We start from the raw sequence: 22,944 nt of genomic DNA, 5'->3' as shown, positions 1-22,944 counted from the left end.
AAGCTAGCTATGTTCCCCTGACATATTCCATCATACAGGATGAGACTCATACAATGTAATGTAGTGTGTCAGTCTGAGCTGGCAGACTTCAGGAGGACGATGAGGATGCCATTAATTATTCCACTATGGGTTTTTCAGCTAAGGCAGCTTCAGAACTGAAGTTACTATGACTTGGGAATTATCGTCCATCAAGATGGTCTATCTCTCAAACCTGAACAGTAGAATGTTAATGTAGATATTATTATCACAGACGCGGAAAGCACATACCTGTAATACATGCATATACCTTACACATACCTGTAATACATACACATACATTACATATACAGATGATGAATAAAACACGTGTGCATCACTTGGGTATTTTAACTGACTAAGTATTTCGCTTTAACAGCAGTCGTCTTCAGTTGAATGCAGAGTTAAAGAGTCTTGGACCACGCATGCTGACACAATGTTCTCTTATTGTGCCCACTTGGGTTTATTATTGTACACTTCCTCTCCGAGCTAAATCCAGATGTACTCCTGTTAATCCTTTTGGGGGACTAGTTCCTGGGCCTTTTGTGTATCCATATGCTTTTGTACTACCATCCACAGGATGAGTATGAGGTGCACAATAAACTAGCCACTACCATCCACATAATGGAGATGAGGTGCACAATAAACTAGCCACTTTGACCTCAAAATCTAAAAATCTAATCTCACTCAAAGGCAATACAGTATTTTATGTCAGAAGCCATTCAGTACCTCAGAGAAATGCATTTCTAAACAACCACTCATCTCTTCCTACACACACACACATACACACACACACACACACACACACACACACACACACACACACACACACACACACACACACACACACACACACACACACACACACTGGAGGCCAGGAGGGTCGGGGGAGACATGATAACGACATATAAAATACTGCGCGGAATAGACGAGGTGGACAAAGACGGGATGTTCCAGAGATGGGACACAGACACAAGAGGTCACAATTGGAAGTTGAAGACTCAGATGAATCAAAGGGATGTTAGGAAGTATTTCTTCAGTCATAGAGTAGTCAAGCCGTGGAATAGCCTAGAAAGTGAAGTAGTGGAGGTGGGAAACATACATAGTTTTAAGGCGAGGTATGATAAAGCTCATGGAGCAGGGAGAGAGAGGACCTAGTAGTAATCAGTGAAGAGGCGGGGCCAGGAGCTATGATTCGATCCCTGCACCCACAAAGAGGTGAGTACAAATAGATGAGTACTTACACACACCCACACACACATACACATAAACACACATACAAACACACACACACACACACACACACACACACACGGGGCCAGAAGCTACGAATCGACCTCTGCAACCGCAAATAGGTGAGTACACATGCCTAGGACATCTCCCAGCATACATCACCAACCTTAGCAAGGTGCTAGCGAGGTGCTAGCGAGGCGCTAGTTAGGTGCTTCAAAGTGCCACCAGGTGCCGTGGGAGTGCCACTAGCACCTCCCCCTGCAGAGGAAGTGAGAGAGAAGGCTGAGTGAGATATCTCAAGAGGGAGCAAGAGAGTGGCAGCCTGAGTGAGATATCTCAAACAACTGTTGACTTACATTTTATGAGCATGTCCTGTCAAGTGGTAGCCCAGGTGGGCCCTGCAGACGAGCAACTAGTTAGACACATTTCTGCTACACCTGGTAGTGTGGCACTCACAACTACACTCTAAAGTCACAGTACAACTCATAGCTGCCTCGACTCACACACTAAGGGACCAAGGTTCGATCCTCGGTACGAGTGGATGGGTTTGCTTCCTTACACCTGCTGCCCCTCTTCACCAAGCTTCTCTCTGTGCGACTCCTGGTGGGGGATCCTGCCCCTCTCTGTGCGACTCCTGATGGGGAATACTGCCCCTCTCTGTGCGACTCCTGATGGGGGCTCCTACTTATCTCTGTGCGACTCCTGATGGGGGATCCTGCTTCTCTCTGTGCGACTCGTGATGGGGAATCCTGCCCTTCTCTGTGCGACTCCTGATAGGGGATCCTGCTTCTCTCTGTGCGACTCCTGATGGGGGATTCTGCCCCTCTTTGTGCGACTCCTGATGGGGGATCCTGCCCCTCTCTGTGCGACTCCTGATGGGGGATACTGCCCCTCTCTGTGCGATTCCTGATGGGGGATTCTGCCCCTCTTTGTGCGACTCCTGATGGGGGATCCTGCCCCTCTCTGTGCGACTCCTGATGGGGGATACTGCCCCTCTCTGTGCGACTCCTGATGGGGAATCCTGCCACTATCTGTGCGACTCCTGATGGGAGATCCTGCTTCTCTCTGTGCGACTCCTGATGGGGGATCCTGTCCCTCTCTGTGCGACTCCTGATGGGGGATCCTGTCCCTCTCTGTGCGACTCCTCATGGGGGATCCTGTCCCTCTCTGTGCAACTCCTGATGGGGGATCCTGTCCCTCTCTGTGCGACTCCTGATGGGGGATCCTGTCCCTCTCTGTGCGACTCCTGATGGGGGATCCTGTCCCTCTCTGTGCGACTCCTGATGGGGGATCCTGTCCCTCTCTGTGCGACTCCTGATGGGGGATCCTGTCCCTCTCTGTGCGACTCCTGATGGGGGATCCTGTCCCTCTCTGTGCAACTCCTGATGGGGGATCCTGTCCCTCTCTGTGCGACTCCTGATGGGGGATCCTGTCCCTCTCTGTGCGACTCCTGATGGGGGATCCTGTCCCTCTCTGTGCGACTCCTGATGGGGGATCCTGTCCCTTTCTGTGCGACTCGTGGAGCGCTGCTCACTATGACACTTTACGGACCTTCGGAAAATAATCAGATTTGTTCAGCATTACTCGCCTGATCATAAGAACATAAGAACATAAGAACGATGGAACACTGCAGAAGGCCTACTGGCCCATGCGAGGCAGGTCCAAGTCTCCTACCGGCTTAAGCCAATGCACCCAACCTAGTCAGGTCAGGTCACATTGACTTAAGGGAGGAACACGGCAACCGTCCTGGTAGCACAAGCTATCAGGTCCAACTCACATCCACTCATGTATTTATCCAACCTATTTTTAAAGCTACACAACGTTCTGGCCTCTATAACGGTACTTGGGAGTTTGTTCCACTCATCCACAACTCTATTACCAAACCAGTACTTTCCTATATCCTTCCTGAATCTGAATTTTTCCAACTTAAAACCATTGCTGCGAGTCCTGTCTAGGCTAGATATTTTCAGCACACTATTTACATCCCCTTTATTTATTCCTGTCTTCCATTTATACACCTCAATCTATATCAATCAATATTACTCATCTGAGTTTTTTCTTTGACTTCGGTAGATTTGAACTGTATGTGAATAAATACATTGCCTTATTTAGTGTGTGTGTGTGTGTGTGTGTGTGTGTGTGTGTGTGTGTGTGTGTGTGTGTGTGTGTGTATACACTGTCTTCCACACAGAGTCGAATGACCTTTCGCTGTCAGGGTTTCTGTAAATTGTTAAACTTGCCTTCCCCCGCCCCATGTTACTCACACTGTGTGACTCACGGAGGACGCAGGTGAGGAAGGTGACATGAGGAACAGGGTGAGAGAGGGAGAACATGAGAGGGGGTTAAGGAGAGACGGAGAGGAGAGAGGGAAGAGTGAGAGGACTTGACTTACCAGCTCTCTCTCTCTCTATCCTTGAGAATTGAATACATCAGCAGTGTGCTGCTACACTGTTCAGTGTGATAATTACACAGTGGGAACAAAAGCTAGCTATGTTTCCCTGCTATAATTCATCATATTACCTGTTATATTCCGTCATATTCCTTGTTATACCCCATTTATGTTATCCCTCTTATATTCCATCACTGGATGGTGTTTCACTGTCATATTCCATCAGTGGATGGTGTTTCACTGTCATATTCCATCACACAGGATGGTGCTTCACTGTCATATTCCATCACACAGGATGGTGCTTCACTGTCATATTCCATCACACAGGATGGTGCTTCACTGTCATATTCCATCACACAGGATGGTGCTTCACTGTCATATTCCATCACACAGGATGGTGCTTCACTGTCATATTCCATCACACAGGATGGTGCTTCACTGTCATATTCCATCACACAGGATGGTGCTTCACTGTCATATTCCATCACACAGGATGGTGCTTCACTGTCATATTCCATCACACAGCATGGTGTTTCACTGTCATATTCCATCACACAGGATGGTGTTTCACTGTCATATTCCATCACACAGGATGGTGTTTCACTGTCATATTCCATCAATGGATGGTGTTTCACTGTCATATTCCATCACACAGGATGGTGTTTCACTGTCATATTCCATCACACAGGATGGTGTTTCACTGTCATATTCCATCACACAGGATGGTGTTTCACTGTCATATTCCATCACACAGGATGGTGCTTCACTGTCATATTCCATCACACAGGATGGTGCTGCACTGTCATATTCCATCACACAGGATGGTGCTTCACTGTCATATTCCATCACACAGGATGGTGCTTCACTGTCATATTCCATCACACAGGATGGTGCTTCACTGTCATATTCCATCACACAGGATGGTGCTTCACTGTCATATTCCATCACACAGGATGGTGCTTCACTGTCATATTCCATCACACAGGATGGTGCTTCACTGTCATATTCCATCACACAGCATGGTGTTTCACTGTCATATTCCATCACACAGGATGGTGTTTCACTGTCATATTCCATCACACAGGATGGTGTTTCACTGTCATATTCCATCAATGGATGGTGTTTCACTGTCATATTCCATCACACAGGATGGTGTTTCACTGTCATATTCCATCACACAGGATGGTGTTTCACTGTCATATTCCATCACACAGGATGGTGTTTCACTGTCATATTCCATCACACAGGATGGTGTTTCACTGTCATATTCCATCACTGGTTGGTGTTTCACTGTCATATTCCATCAATGGATGGTGTTTCACTGTCATATTCCATCACTGGATGGTGTTTCACTGTCATATTCCATCACTGGATGGTGTTTCACTGTCATATTCCATCACACAGGATGGTGTTTCACTGTCATATTCCATCAATGGATGGTGTTTCACTGTCATATTCCATCACACAGGATGGTGTTTCACTGTCATATTCCATCACACAGGATGGTGCTTCACTGTCATATTCCATCACACAGGATGGTGTTTCACTGTCATATTCCATCACACAGGATGGTGTTTCACTGTCATATTCCATCACACAGGATGGTGTTTCACTGTCATAATACATCACACAGGATGGTGCTTCACTGTCATATTCCATCACACAGGATGGTGTTTCACTGTCATATTCCATCACACAGCATGGTGTTTCACTGTCATATTCCATCACACAGGATGGTGTTTCATTGTCATATTCCATCACACAGGATGGTGTTTCACTGTCATATTCCATCACACAGGATGGTGTTTCACTGTCATATTCCATCACACAGGATGGTGCTTCACTGTCATATTCCATCACACAGGATGGTGTTTCACTGTCATATTCCATCACACAGGATGGTGTTTCACTGTCATATTCCATCACACAGGATGGTGTTTCACTGTCATATTCCATCACACAGGATGGTGTTTCACTGTCATATTCCATCACACAGGATGGTGCTTCACTGTCATATTCCATCACACAGGATGGTGCTTCACTGTCATATTCCATCACACAGGATGGTGCTTCACTGTCATATTCCATCACACAGGATGGTGCTTCACTGTCATATTCCATCACACAGGATGGTGCTTCACTGTCATATTCCATCACACAGGATGGTGCTTCACTGTCATATTCCATAACACAGGATGGTGCTTCACTGTCATATTCAATCACACAGGTCAGAGGTCAATCCTGGGGAGGGTAGAAGATGACTGGGTAAGCTACCTAACAATTACTACTGCCCCTCATCACCTAGCAGTCAGCAGGTACCTAGGTGTTAGGTGACTGTTGTGGATGGCATCCTGAGGAGAAGCCCTAAGGACCATAATGGAGTTAAGCCACAGTATATAGGAGGTTAACCTGGGTTTCTAACCCTCTGGGTTAACCTGGGATACTTACTCTCTGGATTAACCTTGGATTCTAACTCTCTGGGTTAACCTGCGCTACTAACCCTCTGGGTAAACCTTGGTTGTTTACCCTCTGGGTTAACCTCGATTACTAACCCTCTGGGTTAACCTGGGTTACTCTCCCTCTGGGTTAACCTTGGTTACTAACCCTCTGGGTTAACCTGGGTTACTAATCATTTGGGTTAACCTGGGTTACTAACCCTCTGGGTTAACCTGGGTTACTTACCATCTGGGTTAACCTGGATTACTAACCCTCTGGGTTAACCTGGGTTACTTTCCCTCTGGGTTAACCTGGGCTACTAACCCTCTGGGTTAACCTGGGTTACTAACCCTTTGGGTTAACCTGGGTTACTAGCTCTCTGGGTTAACCTGGGTTACTAACCCTTTGAGTTAACCTGGGTTACTAATCCTCTGGGTTAACCTGGGTTACTAATCCTCTGTGTTAACCTGGGTTACTAATCCTCTGGGTTAACCTGGGTTACTAATCCTCTGGGTTAACCTGGGTTACTAATCCTCTGGGTTAACCTGTGTTACTAATCCTCTGGGTTAACCTGAGTTACCAATCCTCTGGGTTAACCTGGGTTACTAATCCTGTGGGTTAACCTGGGTTACTAATCCTGTGGGTTAACCTGGGTTACTAATCCTGTGGGTTAACCTGGGTTACTACTCCTCTGGGTTAACCTGGGTTACTAATCCTCTGGGTTAACCTGGGTTACTAATTCTCTGGGTTAACCTGGGTTACTAATCCTCTGGGTTAACCTGGGTTACTAATCTTCTGGGTTAACCTGGGTTACTAATCCTCTGGGTTAACCTGGGTTACTAATCCTCTGGGTTAACCTGGGTTACTAATCCTCTGGGTTAACCTGGGTTACTAATCCTCTGGGTTAACCTGGGTTACTAATCCTCTGGGTTAACCTGGGTTACTAATCCTCTGGGTTAACCTGAGTTACTAATCTTCTGGGTTAACCTGGGTTACTAATCCTCTGGGTTAACCTGGGTTACTAATCCTCTGGGTTAACCTGAGTTACTTATCCTCTGGGTTAACCTGGGTTACTAATCCTCTGGGTTAACCTGGGTTACTAATCCTCTGGGTTAACCTGGGTTACTAATCATCGGGGTTAACCTGAGTTACTAATCCTCTGGGTTAACCTGAGTTACTAATCCTCTGGGTTAACATGAGTTACTAATCCTCTGGGTTAACCTGAGTTACTAATCCTCTGGGTTAACCTGGGTTACTAATCCTCTGGGTTAACCTGGGTTACTAATCCTCTGGGTTAACCTGAGTTACTAATCCTCTGGGTTAACATGGGTTACTAATCCTCTGGGTTAACCTGGGTTACTAATCCTCTGGGTTAACCTGGGTTACTAATCCTCTGGGTTAACCTGGGTTACTAATCCTCTGGGTTAACCTGGGTTACTAATCCTCTGGGTTAACCTGGGTTACTAATCCTCTGGGTTAACCTGAGTTACTAATCTTCTGGGTTAACCTGGGTTACTAATCCTCTGGGTTAACCTGGGTTACTAATCCTCTGGGTTAACCTGAGTTACTTATCCTCTGGGTTAACCTGGGTTACTAATCCTCTGGGTTAACCTGGGTTACTAATCCTCTGGGTTAACCTGGGTTACTAATCATCGGGGTTAACCTGAGTTACTAATCCTCTGGGTTAACCTGAGTTACTAATCCTCTGGGTTAACATGAGTTACTAATCCTCTGGGTTAACCTGAGTTACTAATCCTCTGGGTTAACCTGGGTTACTAATCCTCTGGGTTAACCTGGGTTACTAATCCTCTGGGTTAACCTGAGTTACTAATCCTCTGGGTTAACATGGGTTACTAATCCTCTGGGTTAACCTGGGTTACTAATCCTCTGGGTTAACCTGGGTTACTAATCCTCTGGGTTAACCTGTGTTACTAATCCTCTGGGTTAACCTGAGTTACCAATCCTCTGGGTTAACCTGGGTTACTAATCCTCTGGGTTAACCTGGGTTACTAATCCTCTGGGTTAACCTGGGTTACTAATCTTCTGGGTTAACCTGGGTTACTAATCCTCTGGGTTAACCTGGGTTACTAATCCTCTGGGTTAACCTGAGTTACTAATCTTCTGGGTTAACCTGGGTTACTAATCCTCTGGGTTAACCTGGGTTACTAATCCTCTGGGTTAACCTGAGTTACTTATCCTCTGGGTTAACCTGGGTTACTAATCCTCTGGGTTAACCTGGGTTACTAATCCTCTGGGTTAACCTGGGTTACTAATCATCGGGGTTAACCTGAGTTACTAATCCTCTGGGTTAACCTGAGTTACTAATCCTCTGGGTTAACATGAGTTACTAATCCTCTGGGTTAACCTGAGTTACTAATCCTCTGGGTTAACCTGGGTTACTAATCCTCTGGGTTAACCTGGGTTACTAATCCTCTGGGTTAACCTGAGTTACTAATCCTCTGGGTTAACATGGGTTACTAATCCTCTGGGTTAACCTGGGTTACTAACCCTTTGAGTTAACCTGGGTTACTAATCCTCTGGGTTAACCTGGGTTACTAATCCTCTGTGTTAACCTGGGTTACTAATCCTCTGGGTTAACCTGGGTTACTAATCCTCTGGGTTAACCTGGGTTACTAATCCTCTGGGTTAACCTGTGTTACTAATCCTCTGGGTTAACCTGAGTTACCAATCCTCTGGGTTAACCTGGGTTACTAATCCTCTGGGTTAACCTGGGTTACTAATCCTGTGGGTTAACCTGGGTTACTAATCCTGTGGGTTAACCTGGGTTACTAATCCTGTGGGTTAACCTGGGTTACTAATCCTCTGGGTTAACCTGGGTTACTAATTCTCTGGGTTAACCTGGGTTACTAATCCTCTGGGTTAACCTGGGTTACTAATCTTCTGGGTTAACCTGGGTTACTAATCCTCTGGGTTAACCTGGGTTACTAATCCTCTGGGTTAACCTGGGTTACTAATCCTCTGGGTTAACCTGGGTTACTAATCCTCTGGGTTAACCTGGGTTACTAATCCTCTGGGTTAACCTGGGTTACTAATCCTCTGGGTTAACCTGAGTTACTAATCTTCTGGGTTAACCTGGGTTACTAATCCTCTGGGTTAACCTGGGTTACTAATCCTCTGGGTTAACCTGAGTTACTTATCCTCTGGGTTAACCTGGGTTACTAATCCTCTGGGTTAACCTGGGTTACTAATCCTCTGGGTTAACCTGGGTTACTAATCATCGGGGTTAACCTGAGTTACTAATCCTCTGGGTTAACCTGAGTTACTAATCCTCTGGGTTAACCTGAGTTACTAATCCTCTGGGTTAACCTGAGTTACTAATCCTCTGGGTTAACCTGGGTTACTAATCCTCTGGGTTAACCTGGGTTACTAATCCTCTGGGTTAACCTGAGTTACTAATCCTCTGGGTTAACATGGGTTACTAATCCTCTGGGTTAACCTGGGTTACTAATCCTCTGGGTTAACCTGGGTTACTAATCCTCTGGGTTAACCTGTGTTACTAATCCTCTGGGTTAACCTGAGTTACCAATCCTCTGGGTTAACCTGGGTTACTAATCCTCTGGGTTAACCTGGGTTACTAATCCTCTGGGTTAACCTGGGTTACTAATCTTCTGGGTTAACCTGGGTTACTAATCCTCTGGGTTAACCTGGGTTACTAATCCTCTGGGTTAACCTGAGTTACTAATCTTCTGTGTTAACCTGGGTTACTAATCCTCTGGGTTAACCTGGGTTACTAATCCTCTGGGTTAACCTGAGTTACTTATCCTCTGGGTTAACCTGGGTTACTAATCCTCTGGGTTAACCTGGGTTACTAATCCTCTGGGTTAACCTGGGTTACTAATCATCGGGGTTAACCTGAGTTACTAATCCTCTGGGTTAACCTGAGTTACTAATCCTCTGGGTTAACATGAGTTACTAATCCTCTGGGTTAACCTGAGTTACTAATCCTCTGGGTTAACCTGGGTTACTAATCCTCTGGGTTAACCTGGGTTACTAATCCTCTGGGTTAACCTGAGTTACTAATCCTCTGGGTTAACATGGGTTACTAATCCTCTGGGTTAACCTGGGTTACTAATCCTCTGGGTTAACCTGGGTTACTAATCCTCTGGGTTAACCTGTGTTACTAATCCTCTGGGTTAACCTGAGTTACCAATCCTCTGGGTTAACCTGGGTTACTAATCCTCTGGGTTAACCTGGGTTACTAATCCTCTGGGTTAACCTGGGTTACTAATCCTGTGGGTTAACCTGGGTTACTAATCCTCTGGGTTAACCTGGGTTACAAATCCTCTGGGTTAACCTGGGTTACTAATCTTCTGGGTTGACCTGGGTTACTAATCCTGTGGGTTAACCTGGGTTACTAATCTTCTGGGTTAACCTGGGTTACTAATCCTCTGGGTTAACCTGGGTTACTAATCTTCTGGGTTAACCTGGGTTACTAATCCTCTGGGTTAACCTGGGTTACTAATCCTCTGGGTTAACCTGGGTTACTAATCCTCTGGGTTAACCTGGGTTACTAATCCTCTGGGTTAACCTGAGTTACTAATCTTCTGGGTTAACCTGGGTTACTAATCCTCTGGGTTAACCTGGGTTACTAATCCTCTGGGTTAACCTGAGTTACTTATCCTCTGGGTTAACCTGGGTTACTAATCCTCTGGGTTAACCTGGGTTACTAATCCTCTGGGTTAACCTGGGTTACTAATCCTCTGGGTTAACCTGGGTTACTAATTCTCTGGGTTAACCTGGGTTACTAATCCTCTGGGTTAACCTGGGTTACTAATTCTCTGGGTTAACCTGGGTTACTAATCCTCTGGGTTAACCTGGGTTACTAATCTTCTGGGTTAACCTGGGTTACTAATCTTCTGGGTTAACCTGGGTTACTAATCCTCTGGGTTAACCTGGGTTACTAATCCTCTGGGTTAACCTGAGTTACTTATCCTCTGGGTTAACCTGGGTTACTAATCCTCTGGGTTAACCTGGGTTACTAATCCTCTGGGTTAACCTGGGTTACTAATCATCGGGGTTAACCTGAGTTACTGATCCTCTGGGTTAACCTGAGTTACTAATCCTCTGGGTTAACCTGAGTTACTAATCCTCTGGGTTAACCTGGGTTACTAATCCTCTGGGTTAACCTGGTTTACTAATCCTCTGGGTTAACCTGAGTTACTAATCCTCTGGGTTAACCTGGGTTACTAATCCTCTGGGTTAACTTGGGTTACTAATCCTCTGGGTTAACCTGAGTTACTAATCCTCTGGGTTAACCTGGGTTACTAATCCTCTGGGTTAACCTGGGTTACTAATCCTCTGGGTTAACCTGGGTTACTAATCCTCTTGGTTAACCTGAGTTACTAATCATCTGGGTTAGCCTGGGTTACTAATCCTCTGGGTTAACCTGAGTTACTAATCCTCTGGGTTAACCTGAGTTACTAATCCTCTGGGTTAACCTGGGTTACTAATCCTCTGGGTTAACCTGAGTTACTAATCCTCTGGGTTAACCTGAGTTACTAATTCTCTGGGTTAACCTGGGTTACTAATCCTCTGGGTTAACCTAGGTTACTAATCCTCTGGGTTAACCTGAGTTACTAATCCTCTGGGTTAACCTGGGTTACTAATCCTCTGGGTTAACCTGGGTTAACTTGGGTTACTAATCCTCTGGGTTAACCTGAGTTACTAAACTTCTGGTTAACCTGAGTTACTAAACTTCTGGTTAACCTGAGTTACTAATCTTCTGGGTTAACCTGAGTTACTAATCCTCTGGGTTAACCTGGGTTAACTTGGGTTACTAATCCTCTGGGTTAACCTGAGTTACTAATCCTCTGGGTTAACCTGAGTTACTAATCCTCTGGGTTAACCTGGGTTACTAATCCTCTGGGTTAACCTGAGTTACTAATCCTCTGGGTTAACCTGGGTTACTAATCCTCTGGGTTAACCTGGGTTACTAATCCTCTGGGTTAACCTGGGTTACTAATCCTCTGGGTTAACCTGGGTTACTAATCATCTGGGTTAACCTTGGTTACTAATCCTCTGGGTTAACCTGGGTTACTAATTCTCTGGGTTAACCTGGGTTACTAATCTTCTGGGTTAACCTGGGTTACTAATCCTCTGGGTTAACCTGGGTTACTAATCCTCTGGGTTAACCTGGGTTACTAATCCTCTGGGTTAACCTGGGTTACTAATCCTCTGGGTTAACCTGGGCTACTAATCCTCTGGGTTAACCTGGATTACTAATCCTCTGGGTTAACCTGGGTTACTAATCCTCTGGGTTAACCTGGGTTACTAATCCTCTGGGTTAACCTGGGTTACTAATCCTCTGGGTTAACCTGGGTTACTAATCCTGTGGGTTAACCTGGGTTACTAATCCTCTGGATTAACCTGGGTTACTAATCCTCTGGGTTAACCTGGGTTACTAATCCTCTGGGTTAACCTGAGTTACTAATCCTCTGGGTTAACCTGGGTTACTAATCCTCTGGGTTAACCCGAGTTACTAATCCTCTGGGTTAACCTGGGTTACTAATCCTCTGGGTTAACCTGAGTTACTAATCCTCTGGGTTAACCTGGGTTACTAATCCTCTGGGTTAACCTGAGTTACTAATCCTCTGGGTTAACCTGGGTTACTAATCCTCTGGGTTAACCTGAGTTACTAATCCTCTGGGTTAACCTGAGTTACTAATCCTCTGGGTTAACCTGGGTTACTAATCCTCTGGGTTAACCTGAGTTACTAATCCTCTGGGTTAACCTGGGTTACTAATCCTCTGGGTTAACCTGAGTTACTAATCCTCTGGGTTAACCTGGGTTACTAATCCTCTGGGTTAACCTGAGTTACTAATCCTCTGGGTTAACCTGGGTTACTAATCCTCTGGGTTAACCTGAGTTACTAATCCTCTGGGTTAACCTGGGTTACTAATCCTCTGGGTTAACCTGAGTTACTAATCCTCTGGGTTAACCTTAGTTACTAATCCTCTGGGTTAACCTGAGTTACTAATCCTCTGGGTTAACCTGAGAACGAAGTCTTCCGTTTCTTCATTTATTTATTTATTTCTTCTTCTTTATTTATTATTGTTATTATATTCACAAACAAGCGCTAAACCTGTATGGACCATACAAACCAATGAGAACAAAGAAGTACACTGGGGTACGTGTGAGTACAACAACGTACATATGAGTAGGGTACATGGGAAAACATGAAAAAGTGGGAGTACATGAAAGTATGAGTACATGGGAGGACATGAGAGTACATGGGACTTCATTAGAGTACATGGGAGTACATAGAGACCAGAACAAGAGAACATATTCAGTCCCTCAGCTTGGAAGGCTGAGGGACTGACCACCTCAGAGCTACGTCTTCATGAGTGATGGACTGATTACATCGTTTTCACATCTCTACCGCTTCTGCTAACTCTTTTGTACTAGACTGAAGAAGCCTACTGTGTAGGCAAAACGTTCCAGAATAAAGATACCTAACTATTGCACATATGTCCAGACAGGGCCGCTGGGGCGTTGACCCCCGAAACCCTCTCCAGGCATCTCCAAGTATGGTTTAGAAAGACACGTAAGCAAACACTATAACATATTTATTAGAAAACGTTTCGGTCCTGGGACCTTGATCACTTCTAACATACAGAGGTAGAAAGACATTATATATATAGGCGGAGAGTGAGATGTGACGCACGTGACCTGAGGAATGTCATAAGAACATAAGAATGGAGGAACACTGTAGAAGGCCTACTGGCTCATGCGAGGCAGGTCTTTATCAAAACAACCTCTACCTATGATGAGGACGGGTAGACGATGAAATCATGTGGCTCCTGTGTTGTTGGGTTGGTGCTGCTTAAGTATCATGTATGTCAATGTTTTTGAAATTTTGTAGTTTCCAGTGTTGCGTTCCATAGTGTCGGTGACGGCGATTAGTGAGGCTTCTAGGCACCGTCGGCGTCTGAGGTCTGGTTCGGTGAGAACGAGTTGTGCCTCATTCCAGTTCATCAAATGCCCCGTGGAGTCTCTGTGGAGGACACAGGCGTACCTTACATCGTCTCTGTTAGAGGCATTTCGATGCTCATTCAGGCGGACTGCAAGATCTCTGCCTGTCTCGCCTACATATTTCTTGGGACAGAACCCACAAGGGATAGTGTAGACGCCTGCTGTAGAAGTTAGAAGTGTGGGGCTGCGTTTCGTAGTGAGGTCTTTGATAGATGATGTGTTTATGGTGGAAACGTTGATGTTACTCATAGCAAGTGCCCGGCGAGTATTCGTGGCAACATCGCCACATGGGAGTACTATGAACTGTTTAGGGGGCTGTTCCATGGGCGGTTTGTTGAGGATAGCTTGTGCCTTGAGTCTGCAATCTCGGATGAAGAAAGATGGGAACTGAAGACGTGTAAAGGCTTGTGTTATGTAAGTGCAAACTTCCTTTCCTCGACGTTCTACTGTGCAGATCTCCCGACAGTGACAAACTTCTCTTCAAAGTGTATAGAAAACCTACCAACAAGGACGATCTTATACACTTTTATTCACACCAAGACACCCGCACTAAGAGAGGAGTCCTCATTGGCTTCTTCTTGAGAGCTCTTCGCATCTCCAGCCCTTGTTTTCTAGAAGAAGAATGCACTTACATAACACAAGCCTTTACACGTCTTCAGTTCCCATCTTTCTTCATCCGAGATTGCAGACTCAAGGCACAAGCTATCATCAACAAACCGCCCATGGAACAGCCCCCTAAACAGTTCATAGTACTCCCATGTGGCGATGTTGCCACGAATACTCGCCGGGCACTTGCTATGAGTAACATCAACGTTTCCACCATAAACACATCATCTATCAAAGACCTCACTACGAAACGCAGCCCCACACCTCTAACTTCTACAGCAGGCGTCTACACTATCCCTTGTGGGTTCTGTCCCAAGAAATATGTAGGCGAGACAGGCAGAGATCTTGCAGTCCGCCTGAATGAGCATCGAAATGCCTCTAACAGAGACGATGTAAGGTACGCCTGTGTCCTCCACAGAGACTCCACGGGGCATTTGATGAACTGGAATGAGGCACAACTCGTTCTCACCGAACCAGACCTCAGACGCCGACGGTGCCTAGAAGCCTCACTAATCGCCGTCACCGACACTATAGAACGCAACACTGGAAACTACAAAATTTCAAAAACATTGGCATACATGATACTTAAGCAACACCAACCCAACAACACAGGAGTCACATGATTTCATCGTCTACCCGTCCTCATCATAGGTAGAGGTTGTTTTGATAAAGACCTGCCTCTCATGAGCCAGTAGGCCTTCTACAGTGTTCCTCCATTCTTATGTTCTTATGACATTCCTCAGGTCACGTGCGTCACATCTCACTCTCCGCCTATATATATAATGTCTTTCTACCTCTGTATGTTAGAAGTGATCAAGGTCCCAGGACCGAAACGTTTTCTAATAAATATGTTATAGTGTTTGCTTACGTGTCTTTCTAAACCAACTTGTCGGTATTTATTACCAAGGTTTATACCATCTCCAAGTATACATCTGTGGCACTGAGATCTCCGAGGACGATATTAGGTGTGGGATACTGTAGATTCTCAAGGTAGCTATCAGTATTTCTTATCTGTTCTGTGACTTCCTCTGTCAGTGCTGAGACTCACCAGGTCTTTTGTTTCAACTCGTATTCTAAGCATTTCTTTCATATCACTTGATGATTTTAACATTTTTGTGCAACTAAATCTTTTGGGTTAAGTCCCCCTGTCCCCATGCACCTAGGTATATTTTGCTGGCATGTCTTCTTATAAGTCCTCTTCTTCTTCGTCTTCAGGATACATTCAGTTTGCTTATGGGTTCCTTCCTTCTAAGTCTGCCCGAAGTGCCTAGCCATGCTAGGTGTCCTAGTGGCCCCCTCTGTAATTAGTATTTTAAAACATGTAAACCACTCAATATCCAACATCTGTAAACTCCGCATTGTAATCCTTATAGAGAATAAACTTGATTGATTGATTGCTTGATTGGTTCAAGGGGTGGACCGGTATACCAGTGGCTTCGGTCAGATAACCAAACGCTCCAGCTGTGGGTCATCATATAACTAGGACCCGCGTCAGGAAACACTTGTTCTATTTCCTGACAAACTTTGCCTAACCTAACCTCCACTAGTTGGAATGTGGACTGACTAGTGTTGGTTCTCTTCCCTAGTGGTCTTAGCGTTCTTGCAGACCACTTGGGGTAACTAATGTCATCTTGGAAGGGACTAACACCACTGAAGACCACAAAACCCTCACTCTGAGCACTCCTCCAACCTGAACACCAGCAAAGAAGTGAAACAAAACCCTGAGAAAGACTGAAGAGAGCGTGACACACGCTCACACGCCTCGACACTCAGCAAAACAATCAGAGAAGGGGACCTCCCTGCGCGCAACTCCCACGTGAAATGAAGACACAAAAGAGAGAAATATAATACAGCAATTTGGTGAGAGCCTCACCGCTGAGGTGAGATGGGGAAGATGGTGGTCTGGAGGTGAAGCATGCCTCTTGCTCCACCAACATCCCTCCGCTGATGGACACCTTCACACGGAGATGAGCTTCCGGAACGTGTACTAGTTTTTTGCGCCCTCGTTCTGCACCGTCGCGTCCTTTGTGCGTTCATTGTGCTTGTGTTATGCGTACTTTGTGCGTCCATTTTGCATCCGCTCTGCGTTCGTTGTACTTCTCTTTGTGCGTCCATTGTGCATGAGGACATCACAGGGTGGGTCGTGGAAGTTAGATATGGTGGATAATCAAAACATTACGTAGTAGGTCATCAATATGTTCAGAGAGATGCTCACTGTCCAATCTTTTTTCACACCTTTATGTCGTACTCCGTCTTCGATCTTCTCTCTCTTTCTCCAACTTACATATCCATCTGTTTGCCTCTGTGTCCTGACTCGACCCTCTCACATTCACATTAACTTCGTATTATTGGCAAAAAAAAAAAATCATAGGTCTCAGACCCCACTGGTAGGTCATTTACACATGAATTTTAATGGTCCTAGTACTGATCCTTGGGGAACCCCACTCGTTACCCTTTCCCATCCATCACTCAGTGTCCTCCACATGTTATGTAGTATTTCATAATCTATCAAAGCTTCTATCACCTCTCTCAGAATGCCTCTATCATCCCTCTCAGAATACCTCTAACACTCCTCTCAGAGTGCCTCTAACACTCCTCCCAGAGTGCCTCTAACACTCCTCTCAGTGCCTCTAACACTCCTCTCAGAGTGCCTCTAACACTCCTCCTAGAGTGCCTCTAACACTCCTCCCAGAGTGCCTCTAACACTCCTCTCAGAGTGCCTCTAACACTCCTCCCAGAGTGCCTCTAACACTCCTTTCAGAGTGCCTCTAACACTCCTCTCAGAGTGCCTCTAGCTGAATACCTCGTTAAATGCTTTCGTGTTGTCTATTCAGGAAGAAATGGGATACAAGATAAGGACGAAAAGAGAAGGAGGAGGAGGAAGAAGAGGTGGAGGAGGATGAGGAAGAAGAGAAAGAGGAGGAAGAGGAAGAAGAGGAGGAGGAGAAGGAAAAGGAAGAAGAGGAAGCAGAGGAGTGAAGAGGTGAGGTGAGCTGAGAGACGCACCAAGACATGTAACTCTGAGATTATTCATGACTTACACAAACGCCGGCTCATGGTGTTCACCGTGTTCTGTTCTCCATGTTCTGTGTTCTCCATGTTCTGTGTTCTCCATGTTCTGTGTTCTCCGTGTTCTGTGTTCTCCATGTTTTGTGTCCTCCACGTTCTGTGTTCTCCATATTCTGTGTTCTCCATGTTCTGTGTTTTCTATATTATGTTTTCTCTATGTTCTGTGTCTTCCGTGTTCTATGTTCCTCATGGTCTATGTTCCCTGTGTTCTGTACTCACTGAATTGTGTTTAAAGGGGTCGAGATCCATCTCCTGGTCCCTCCTCTTCAAACACTGACTCACAGACAGGCAGTACATCTAACCTGGCCTCCTGGACCCTCTCATACCTACTCATGAAACTACCTACGTAATTTGCCTCCAGCACGTCTTCCCTAAACCTTATTTCACTTGTTTACCACTCTGAGGCTAAAGAAATAGTTCCCAACATCTCTGGGACTCGTGTGTCCTCAGCTCATGAGCCCTCCCTTTCCTCTGCGGCTCGCATTCATAAGAACGTAAATAAGAAGGAACACTGCAACAGGTCTACTGGGCCGTGGTAGGCAGGTCCAAGTCACCTACTGATCTGTCAATACATCTGGGTATTTTATACGTCGTTATCATGTCTCCCCTGGTCTTTCTCTTGTAAGAAAGGTTGTTATGGGTAATTTTCTGGATGACTACCTACCTACCCTTCCGGGTCGGTTTTTTTTTTTTTTTTTTTTTGAGTTTAGAAACCCTGGGCCTGAGTAGCACCTTATAGTTTATAATTAATTTTTATATTTATGCTTTTTATTGGTTGGTCAAAAATATACCATTAAAAAATACTGTTACAGTATACATTAATATTGTGTTGCTGGATGTGTCTCTCGTGATGTGCTGGATGTGTCTCACGTGATGTGCTGGATGTATCTCACGTGATGTGCTGGATGTGTCTCACGTGATGTGCTGGATGTATCTCACGTGATGTGCTGGATGTGTCTCACGTGATGTGCTGGATGTATCTCACGTGATGTGCTGGATGTATCTCACGTGATATGCTGGATGTATCTCACGTGATGTGCTGGATGTATCTCACGTGATGTGCTGGATGTATCTCACGTGATGTGCTGGATGTATCTCACGTGATGTTCTGGATGTATCTCACATGATGTGCTGGATGTATCTCACGTGATGTGCTGGATGTGTCTCTCGTGATGTGCTGGATGTATCTCACGTGATGTGCTGGATGTGTCTCACGTGATGTGCTGGATGTATATCACGTGATGTTCTGGATGTATCTCACATGATGTGCTGGATGTATCTCATATGATGTGCTGGATGTATCTCACGTGATGTGCTGGATGTATCTCACGTGATGTGCTGGATGTATCTCACGTGATGTGCTGGATGTATCTCACGTGATGTGCTGGATGTATCTCACGTGATGTGCTGGATGTATCTCACGTGATGTGCTGGATGTATCTCACATGATGTGCTGGATGTATCTCACGTGATGTGCTGGATGTATCTCACGTGATGTGCTGGATGTATCTCACGTGATGTGCTGGATGTATCTCACGTGATGTGCTGGATGTATCTCACGTGATGTGCTGGATGTATCTCACGTGATGTGCTGGATGTATCTCACGTGATGTGCTGGATGTATCTCACGTGATGTGCTGGATGTATCTCACGTGATGTGCTGGATGTATCTCACGTGATGTGCTGGATGTATCTCACGTGATGTGCTGGATGTATCTCACGTGATGTGCTGGATGTATCTCACATGATGTGCTGGATGTGTCTCTCGTGATGTTCTGGACGTATCTCACGTGATGTGCTGGATATATCTCACGTGATGTGCTGGATGTATCTCACGTGATGTGCTGGATGTATCTCACGTGATGTGCTGGATGTATCTCACTTGATGTGCTGGATGTATCTCACGTGATGTGCTGGATGTATCTCACGTGATGATGTATCTCACGTGATGTGCTGGATGTATCTCACGTGATGTGCTGGATGTATCTCACGTGATGTGCTGGATGTATCTCACGTGATGTGCTGGATGTATCTCACGTGATGTTCTGGATGTATCTCATGTGATGTGCTGGATGTATCTCACGTGATGTGCTGGATGTATCTCACGTGATGTGGTGGATGTATCTCACGTGATGTGCTGGATGTATCTCACGTGATGTGCTGGATGTATCTCACGTGATGTTCTGGATGTATCTCACGTGATGTGCTGCTGAATGTATCTCACGTGATGTGCTGGATGTATCTCACGTGATGTGCTGGATGTATCTCGCGTGATGTGTTGGATGTATCTCACGTGATGTGCTGGATGTATCTCTCGTGATGTGCTGGATGTATCTCACGTGATGTGCTGTATGTATCTCTCGTGATGTTCTGGATGTATCTCACGTGATGTGCTGGATGTGTCTCTCGTGATGTGCTGGATGTATCTCACGTGATGTGCTGGATGTATCTCACGTGATGTGCTGGATGTATCTCACGTGATGTGCTGAATGTATCTTACGTGATGTGCTGGATGTATCTCACGTGATGTGCTGGATGTATCTCGCGTGATGTGCTGGATGTATCTCACGTGATGTGCTGGATGTATCTCTCGTGATGTGCTGGATGTATCTCACGTGATGTGCTGGATGTATCTCTCGTGATGTTCTGGATGTATCTCACGTGATGTGCTTGATGTATCTCACGTGATGTGCTGGATGTATCTCACATGATGTGCTGGATGTGTCTCTCGTGATGTGCTGTATGTATCTCTCGTGATGTGCTGGATGTATCTCTCGTGATGTGCTGGATGTATCTCACGTGATGTGGTGGATGTGTCTCTCGTGATGTGCTGGATGTATCTCACGTGATGTGCTGGATGTATCTCACGTGATGTGCTGGATGTATCTCACGTGATGTGCTGGATGTATCTCACGTGATGTGCTGGATGTATCTCACGTGATGTGCTGGATGTATCTCACGTGATGTGCTGGATGTATCTCACGTGATGTGCTGGATGTATCTCACGTGATGTGCTGGATGTATCTCAGGTGATGTGCTGGATGTATATCACGAGATGTGAAGGATGTATATCACAGGATGTGCTGGATGTGCTGGATGTGTCTCTCGTGATGTTCTGGATGAATCTCACGTGATGTGCTGGATGTATCTCACGTGATGTGCTGGATGTATCTCACGTGCTGTGCTGGATGTATCTCACGTGGTGTGCTGGATGTATCTCACGTGATGTGCTGAATGTATCTCACGTGATGTGCTGGATGTATCTCACGTGATGTGCTGGATGTATCTCACGTGATGTGCTGGATGTATCTCACGTGATGTGCTGGATGTATCTCACGTGATGTGCTGGATGTATCTCACGTGATGTGCTGGATGTATCTCACGTGATGTTCTGGATGTATCTCACGTGATGTGCTGGATGTATCTCACGTGATGTGCTGGATGTATCTCACGTGATGTGGTGGATGTGTCTCTCGTGATGTTCTGGATGTATCTCACGTGATGTGCTGGATGTATCTCACGTGATGTGCTGAATGTATCTCACGTGATGTGCTGGATGTATCTCACGTGATGTGCTGGATGTATCTCGCGTGATGTGTTGGATGTATCTCACGTGATGTGCTGGATGTATCTCTCGTGATGTGCTGGATGTATCTCATGTGATGTGCTGTATGTATCTCTCGTGATGTTCTGGATGTATCTCACGTGATGTGCTGGATGTGTCTCTCGTGATGTGCTGGATGTATCTCACGTGATGTGCTGGATGTATCTCACGTGATGTGCTGGATGTATCTCACGTGATGTGCTGAATGTATCTCACGTGATGTGCTGGATGTATCTCACGTGATGTGCTTGATGTATCTCACGTGATGTGCTGGATGTATCTCACATGATGTGCTGGATGTGTCTCTCGTGATGTGCTGGATGTATCTCTCGTGATGTGCTGGATGTATCTCTCGTGATGTGCTGGATGTATCTCACGTGATGTGGTGGATGTATCTCACGTGATGTGCTGGATGTATCTCACGTGATGTGCTGGATGTATCTCTCGTGATGTGCTGGATGTATCTCACGTGATGTGCTGGATGTATCTCACGTGATGTGCTGGATGTATCTCGCGTGATGTGCTGGATGTATCTCACGTGATGTGCTGGATGTATCTCTCGTGATGTGCTGGATGTATCTCACGTGATGTGCTGGATGTATCTCTCGTGATGTTCTGGATGTATCTCACGTGATGTGCTTGATGTATCTCACGTGATGTGCTGGATGTATCTCACATGATGTGCTGGATGTGTCTCTCGTGATGTGCTGGATGTATCTCTCGTGATGTGCTGGATGTATCTCTCGTGATGTGCTGGATGTATCTCACGTGATGTGGTGGATGTGTCTCTCGTGATGTGCTGGATGTATCTCACGTGATGTGCTGGATGTATCTCACGTGATGTGCTGGATGTATCTCACGTGATGTGCTGGATGTATCTCACGTGATGTGCTGGATGTATCTCACGTGATGTGCTGGATGTATCTCGCGTGATGTGCTGGATGTATTTCACGTGATGTGCTGGATGTATCTCTCGTGATGTGCTGGATGTATCTCACGTGATGTGCTGAATGTATCTCTCGTGATGTGCTGGATGTGTCTCTCTTGATGTGCTGTATGTGTCTCTCTTGAGAGACAAGTACCTTCAGGAGCGAGATCAACCAGGCTGTGGTGGCTATGTGATTCAACGGGCCTCCAGTAGCAACAACCTGGTTGACCAGGCAAACACCAGACGAGCCTGGCCAATTCCATTAATTTGTCGAATAAAATCTCAAGATATTTTCAATATTTTTCTGGAGAAACGTTTCTATGCGCGTTTCTTGGTTGTCGCGCAGTGTGTTATTGGGAATCTGTGGTGGCAGAGCCGCTGCCTCTCAACCTCTGCAAAAACAGTGATTATGTGTGAGTGAGGTGAAAGCGTTGAATGATGATGAAAGTATTTTCTTTTGGGGATTTTCTTTCTTTTTGGGTCACCCTGCCTCGGTGGGAGACGGCCGACTTGTTAAAAAAAAAAAAAAGTTTACTGAGTATACCAGGTAAAGTGTATGTTGAGTTTCAGTGATGTGATTTGACGGAGATATATGTAATAAAATACTGATCTTCCTTCAAACTCTTCACTTTGCATCACCTTGCACTTGTCTGGATTAAACTCCAGCAGCCA

This window comes from Cherax quadricarinatus, chromosome 65 (assembly GCF_038502225.1).
Source record: "Cherax quadricarinatus isolate ZL_2023a chromosome 65, ASM3850222v1, whole genome shotgun sequence".
NCBI lineage: Eukaryota > Metazoa > Arthropoda > Malacostraca > Decapoda > Parastacidae > Cherax > Cherax quadricarinatus.
This window is presented reverse-complemented; position numbering follows the sequence as displayed.